General features: G+C 41.4%; 1 protein-coding gene across 2 annotated transcripts in view; it reads left to right on the forward strand.

The window, feature by feature from the left end:
- The window catches only part of SHISAL2A (shisa like 2A), a 30851-nt gene extending 25377 nt beyond the window's left edge, over positions 1-5474 (forward strand). The window contains exons 4-6 of one of the 2 annotated variants that reach the window (XM_061630467.1): positions 3025-3100; positions 3540-3642; positions 5401-5474. The gene's annotated coding sequence lies outside the window, so the exon portion shown is untranslated. Of the gene's footprint in view, positions 1-3024; positions 3455-3539; positions 3643-5400 lie in introns of those variants that run through there. The other variant, XM_061630466.1, reaches the window with a different exon arrangement.
- Positions 5475-6000: the final 526 nt, after the last annotated feature.

Genomic DNA, 6000 nt, shown 5'->3' on the forward strand with positions numbered 1-6000 from the left:
CTCCCCTGCAGCCCCCCCCACACCCTTAAAATCTGCTCCAAAACAAAACATGCACTTGCCCGTTTCCAGCTATGTTAGTATACCTCCTGTAGTCTCTTTAAGACTCTCTTATGACATCTGATTTGGCCCTGAGTAACACAGGTGGTTGGTTTCTCTTAGGCCAGAAATGCAGAGATACATTCTGTGGAGGGCTGCATTCCTTCGAGATTAACTTTTGGGGACTACATGCCAGTAGATAGGCAGGGCTACCCCCTTGTCTCTTTCTGCCAAACCCTTTCTCTTTCACTCTCACTCCTCCCACACCTTTCCCTCCCTGCCAGCAGGCTTTGGGGGAAAAGACAAATCGTTCTTGCCAGAGGTCTAAATTGATCACTTGGCTGAGGTCTCTCCCCCCCATCCTCTTCTTCCTCTGAGCTACCCCACCCACCCCGCACATGAGACACACAGGTTGCCCAACACTACCTTATGCCACACTAATGAATTTCACAACTAACAATTAGAAGCATTACAACTCATTATAGAGGCAATCTCTGAAACATTTTCATGAAAGTGATTCTTGTGCAACATGGACCCCTGGTAGAGGAAGACAGGAAATTAAGTTTGTGTTAAGTAGCTTAGCATTGTTCTACTCCCTAAATATTGAGTATGAGCTGTTGCAGTGACAGAACTTGGAGGGGGTGGAGGGCAGGAAGAGATAAGTTATATTGCAAAATTAACATTTCAGGTGAAAGGCCAAGTTGTTTGCGTCAGAGCCAGGTAATTCAGCGGAGACAGAAGGATTCAGCCTTTGAGAATAAACACTGATTCATCTGGATAGAAGGAAATATCTTTTGTAGTGGCAAAGGCAGCTCATGATTTTGTGTATGGATTATTCAAAGAAGGAAACACAACCTTGCTGATTAATCAATAAGAATTTGAACAAAAAGTTAAAAAATCAGAAACACATTTTAGAAGGACATGTATACCTGATCTCTTTTTAGTATTCTGGTCAACAAATTGAATAGAGTGCTTTGGGCCTTTGAATAAGACAGAGTGCTGTGGTGGCTTTACCATTTTATTTGTGCATTTAGGGCAGCATTTAAGATGAGGAACAGAATCTGAAGGCTGATTCAGTGAAGATTAACAAGAGGTGTGGAAAGGAGCCACCACAAATTTCCATGATTTCTCTTCAGGGCAGAGTTGTGAACGACATCAGGTCAAACCGTAGCTGAGGATGAATATATATATATATATATATATATAATATCCTGCTTTCTTTGGTTATCAAACTGATAGTCTAGAAAGAAAGAAAAATCTTTCCAGTTTAATGTTGCTTTAAACTCCCTTTAAAGAGCAACCCACTCCCTTATGGGTTTCAAGAGGAAGGTTTCTCAAGAACATAAAGACTTGTAACTCTCATATTTCGGAGAGTTTAGAAAGCCATCTGCTGCTCCTGGAGAAGCTGACTAGACTCTTCGTATTTTTCTTTGTGCTGTTTTAGCCTGTTGATATCTTGTAGTAGCATGTGCATGGTACAATTTGAGACATGATTTTGTTGTTGTGCCTTTGATGCACAAATTTGATGCAAATGTGTCTAGGTATGCCCTTTGATGCACAGCATGACAGAAAGTACCTTCTGTAGCCAACTATGTATGGACTAGCACTGATTTAACAAGGAAACTGAACTCGAATTCGATGTATCCCTGCTAAGGGGTAACACAGCACTGTGTCAGGCACTAAGCTGGTGTAATGGGAATCCTTGTTGTGGCACAGATCACTGCAAGGTGGCCCTATCCTATCTGCTGGGAGAGGAGCTGCGACCATTACACTGCTGCATTATCACTACCCGCGAACCACTTTTGAGTTGCAGCTTCATCAGCCAAGAGATTGGCTGGGGACAAGAAAGGTGGAGAGGGAGATAGGATTGTTCATAGCAGTTATACTGGTAAATGTGTGGGGATTTTATGAAGGCAAATGGAGTGAAGCCTCGTGGTTGTTTTAGATGCTGAAGTACAAGCCTAGCTAGCATTTTACCCTTAGGCAATATTAATTCACTGTCTCCAGCAGAATGCAGGATGCATTTTCCTACTTTAACTACTATCTGTTCATGAAACTGATTGTGCTTATAACAGACAACCACTGATTTGGTCAAATTAGAGCCCAATTGGATGTGAAGTAGGAGATCCATGAACAGAATCTCCTGCGTTTTTCCTGTTTTTTTGTTACTTTACCAACAGAAAAAGCACAGGGCTATGTTGGAGGCTGGTGGACCACTGCTCTGGGGAAGGTCATTTAATTCTTTTCTCCCATGCCCTTTCCTGATTGACTGATCCTCCCCACCCCAAGCTGCTAATAGTTCACTGTATTTTGCCTCCTTTTGGAGCACACTTTTTAGTAAATTCAGGAGGAACAATTTACATCAGAAAAAGCACATAGGAAGAAAGGGTTAAACATGCTTTTTCCAGCACTGATCTCCAAAGTATCCGCATGAGTCACTATAACAATAAGAAACTGAAATAACAATCATGGATCTCCCACATCACATTAGCCTTGGCCTTCTCCTCAGATGCCCTGGCCATCTTCTTTATGCATCATTCCATGCTTCATCACAGAATTGGCTTGCTGCTCAGTGTTGCCTTTTTTTAAAAAAAATCTGTGTATAGAATATGCATAGAGCTGTAGGCATTTTAGCTAGAGTATTCCTCGGTAAGAAATTACAATTCAGTGCAATTCTAAACCTGTCTACTTAAAAGTAAGCACAATTGACTTTAATGGGACTTATTCCCAGGTAAGTGTACCCAGGATTGCTGTCTGAGATTTAAATTCTTGCATAGCCCTTGATTTCAGGTGGGTAGGCAGTGGACCCTGGCATTATTTCTTGGTCATAAAGCTATTAGTCACAAGTTTATTGTGTGAATAAAATAAGAAAGCCCTCATGTATGCCACTCTGAGCTTCATGAAAGAAGGGTGGGATTCAAGTACGACAAAGACAAATCTATCCAAATGTGTGTGTGTTTAATGGTGTTTTCTGTTTTGTTTCCATAGCACAGAACTGCATCTTTCAGAGTGCACCAGCAAAGCAGCCTACACAGCCCCACAGAAACAAAAGGAGTCTCTTTCTGTAAGCAGGACTGGGAGGAGAATCCAGTGCAAGAACCTGAGGGGCTCTTTGAAAGCTGTTTTATTGCCACTGTGATAGCTAGGCTGGTGCGGACCAGAGAGAGGGCATTTTCAATTGTGGCGCCCACCCTCTGGAACTCGCTCCCTTTTGACCTCCGACATGCCCCCTCCCTGATGGGTTTTCGCCGAGCCTTAAAGACCTGGCTATTCAGGCAGGCCTATGGGATTTTTGAGGGGGATTAGTTTTTATGGAATCTTAACTGAAGATGGTTTTAGTTGAATTGATGGTGATGTTGTGTTTTGCTGATTTATATATTATTTTATACTGTACTTGAATTGTTGTATTGTATTGTTGTACATCGCCCAGAGTGTCCGTTAACTCGGACAGATGGGCGACTAATAAATAAAATTTTATTTATTATTTATTTATTAATGCTCAGGAGCCAACTTTGTCAAGCACCCAGGAATACAGAATCACGATTGTCACCATTCATGTAGCATTTTAGGCTCTGATCCAGTCACACCCCTTCTTTTTACGGGCAGGTATTGTCTTACATATGCAGCCACAAGAATGTTAACTTGTTAAATTAAATGAGGTACTGTTGTTTGAAAAAGTAGATTACAAACCCTGCTGTGCATACAGACATCCTTACACGTCAACAGTTTTGTGCCAAAATGCAGTAGTGTATTTTGAGTTGCATAACATCTGTTAAGAAAGTGAGGTTTTTTTGCCTCAACATTTTCTTTGAATTACCCATGTAATTCATGTAACTCTTGTGGGCAAGCACATGGTTCATTCAGAGGAGAAAGTACGCCGCTCTTCATTTGTGTCTTCACTGTGTTGTGTTGAAACATTTCTTATGTCTATTAATATGCTTTATTTATTCTACCTTCTACCCTGCCCTTAGGAGTCTAGGGTGGCATATAGTTAAGCAGATTACAAACAAAATTAAAACCTTAAAAACATAATACAAAATACATTGGTATAATAATTTTAAAATACAGAATGCTGCAGTAAGTTATCATCACCCACATTCACCCTTCCCCAAAGGCCCAGATTAGCTGTTGGCAGAATAACGTTAGGCTGTGGGCACACTAGTCTCATCAAAAGCAGCAAGATTGGCTGTATTTTGAAGTGACTCTGCCCTCAGCTGGACACACCTCCCTTCGCCGTTGCTGATTTCAGTCTTGCAGGACTGCCCACAGCAAAGTGTTAGGCCAATCATTGTCTCTGCCTGAGCCCACAGCAAAGTGTTTCCATTGGCTACACCTGGAGTGGCAATGAGGTTAATCTACCAATCAGTTGTGAAATCTGTGTGAAGGTGGATTTTAAAAAAAATGCACTTGAGTTAATCCAACCAGGTTTTAGAGTAAAAAGGGGTGGAGTTTTACTAGCATTGTGTGCCCCTGTTTTCAGAAAACAGATGGAGATGCACTGGAATTGGCACAACAGTAAGTGTGTCTCTACTCTTGCAGCTCTACTGGGAGGGAATTTCACAGTCAGGATGCCATCACAGAGAAGGTCCCATCCTGTGTCACTGCCAAATGAGCTATGCCCCCTGACAGGGTCCTGAGCAGAGCCTCCTCTGCAGATCGTAGGGTGCGAGTTGGCAGGAATTGGAGAATACACAATAACTTTAATGTAAGTACTATTTAAGTTAGATGTGCCAGTTCAAATTGCAGCACAAATAACAATGCTTCACTCAAAGCACTAACACAAACCAGAAAGAGTTAAGTTGCTCAACGCTTGAAGGGACTCCTCAGTTTATTTACACAACGCTAAATAGGAAGATGCAATTAGCAATTACAAGCAGTTATGTGAAATTAGCTTGATAAAATTAAAAAGCAGATAAGTAATAGTTTGCAAATTTGCCGGGTGCATTTCAAGCCCAAAGGATCTGCTTTAGTGGCTTGTGATTTATGAAGAGGGGCTGTTAGGGACTCTCTTGTTCATTAGAGCAGCTGTTTGTCATTAAATCGTTGATGTGATGTCTTCTATGCATTGTGCTAATTATAAGAGCCCTGTTTAATTTGTACTTATTTTTCAAGGCTTGCAATTATCAATTCCTCTATATTATAAATATAAACATGTATGGGGAGGAATGAGAAATGGTTTGGTAGCTTGTCCGTACATCATATCAGTATGGCAATGCTCCTGAATGTAGGGCATCCTTCCCCCAACACACACTCACTAGTCCATCTGTCCACCCTATCATTACCAAACTTGTTAAATATGTAAAATGAGATCTCAACAGATTATTTTCACCAAAATAGCTAAAGACTTCTTGTTCTTACTTCCAGAAAATGTACAGATGGCATCACAGAAAAGGGGCCACAACTCCAAAAGCTGCTGTTGGTAGTCCACCATGCTTATGTGAATTTTATGCAAATGATTTTATGCAAATGATTTCAAACAGTGATTGTATGTAAATTAAAATGTGGAAATCGGTGGTTGCCCTCGACCTTTCTGATCTCTTTGGTCCTCCATCTGGAAATATGCATCCATTTGGTGTAATCTGCAGCCCAGGCAAAGCAAGGCAAACAGCACGACTTGGTGATTTATTTTTTAAAAATGAGGGAAGTCTGTGGAATGCAAGTTTTAGTGGTGATGGAAATCTCAAAATATGCATTTCATGTGTATCCTTGGAATTGCTGTACCTGCTCCTAAAGGTGCAGTATTGTTTTAAATGCAAAACATGGACACAAGCTCATATCCTTTAGAAACATAAGAAGCTGCCTTATACTGAGTCAGATCATTGGTCCTTCCGGCTCAATACTGTTGACACTGGCAGTGGCTCTTCAGGGTTGCCAACAGAAGTCTCTCCCACCCCTCCCTGGAGTGCTGGAGACTGCATGCAAAGCAGATGTTCCACTACTGAGCTATAGCCCTTTGATGCAGAC

Source organism: Rhineura floridana, chromosome 6 (assembly GCF_030035675.1).
Source record: "Rhineura floridana isolate rRhiFlo1 chromosome 6, rRhiFlo1.hap2, whole genome shotgun sequence".
Lineage (NCBI taxonomy): Eukaryota > Metazoa > Chordata > Lepidosauria > Squamata > Rhineuridae > Rhineura > Rhineura floridana.